Below are 1,713 nucleotides of genomic sequence, written 5' to 3'. Positions count from 1 at the left end.
GCCTATGGGTTGTGCTGCATTATTACAATGCCCTACACTGTTTCTGATGTTTTCGTTGTTTTTCGAGTTTTAAATTTTTCTTTTGAGTTTTGAGATGTTTTTCATGGTGCCTATCGCTTGTGCTGCGTTTCACACTGCTCTAAGCTATATCTGAGGTTTTCGTTGTTTTTCGAGTTTTTAAATTATATTTTTGAGTTTTTCGAAATTTGACATGGTGCCTATGGGCTTTGCTGCATTTGACAATGCCCTACGCTGTTTGTGATGTTTTCATTGTTTTCCGAGTTTTTAAATTATATTTTTGAGTTTTTCGAACATTTGTCATGGTGCCTATGGGCTTTGCTGCGTTATTACAATGCCCTACACTGTTTCTGATGTTTTCCGAGTTTTTTAATTATGTTTTTGGGTTTTTTGAAGTTTCTCATGGTGCCTATCAGTTGTGCTGCGTTTCACACTGCTCTAAGCTATTTCTGAGGTTTTCGTTGTTTTGCGAGTTATTTCAAAACCTTTTTGTTTTTCGCAATTTCTCTTGGTGCATATGAATTCTGCTGAGTTTTACAATGAACTTCACTGTTTCTGAGGTTTTCGTTTTTCGTTATTTGTTTATTTTTTAAAAAGTTTTTGAAGTTTCTCATGGTGCCTATCGGTTGTGCTGCATTTTACAATGCCCTACGCTGTTTCTGATGTTTTCGTTGTTTTCCGAGTTTTTAAATTATATTTTTGAGTTTTTCGAACATTTGTCATGGTGCCTATGGGCTTTGCTGCATTATTACAATGCCCTCCACTGTTTCTGATGTTTTCCGAGTTTTTTAATTATGTTTTTAAGTTTTTTGAAGTTTCTCATGGTGCCTATCAGTTGTGCTGCGTTTCACACTGCCCTACGCTATTTCTGAGGTTTTCGTTGTTTTGCGAGTTATTTCAAAATCTTTTTGTTGTTTTTCGCAGTTTCTCGGTGCGTATAGATCTTGCGAAGTTTTGCAACGATGTTGTTTGAGGTTTTCATTGTTTTTTGTTCATTTAGTTTTTTTGTGTTTTTGGAGTGTCTCATGGTGTATATGGGTTCTGCTGCGTTTTACACTGCACTATGCTGTATCTGAGGTTTTCGTTGTTTTTCGAGTTTTTTAAAACGATTTTGAGTTTTTCGAACTTTGGCATGGTGCCTATGGGTTGTGCTGCATTATTACAATGCCCTACACTGTTTCTGATGTTTTCGTTGTTTTTCGAGTTTTAAATTTTTCTTTTGAGTTTTGAGATGTTTTTCATGGTGCCTATCGCTTGTGCTGCGTTTCACACTGCTCTAAGCTATTTCTGAGGTTTTCGTTGTTTTGCGAGTTATTTCAAAACCTTTTTGTTTTTCGCAATTTCTCTTGGTGCATATGAATTCTGCTGAGTTTTACAATGAACTGCACTGTTTCTGAGGTTTTCGTTTTTCGTTATTTGCTAATTTTTTAAAATGTTTTTGAAGTTTCTCATGGTGTATATGGGTTGTTCTGCGTTTCGAATTGCCCTACGCAGTTTCTAAGTTTTTAGTTGTTTTTTGAGTTATTTATTTTCTTTTTTTTAGGTTTTCGAAGTTTCTAATAGTACATATGGGTTGTGCTGCGTTTTACAATGCCCTACACGGTGTCTGATGTATTCTTTGCTTTTCGATCTTTTTAAAAACCTTTTTGTAGTTTTTCGCAGTTTCTCGTGGTGCATATGGATTCTGTGGCGTTT

This window comes from Pristiophorus japonicus, chromosome 16, assembly GCF_044704955.1.
Source record: "Pristiophorus japonicus isolate sPriJap1 chromosome 16, sPriJap1.hap1, whole genome shotgun sequence".
NCBI classification, from domain to species: Eukaryota; Metazoa; Chordata; class Chondrichthyes; family Pristiophoridae; genus Pristiophorus; species Pristiophorus japonicus.
This window is presented reverse-complemented; position numbering follows the sequence as displayed.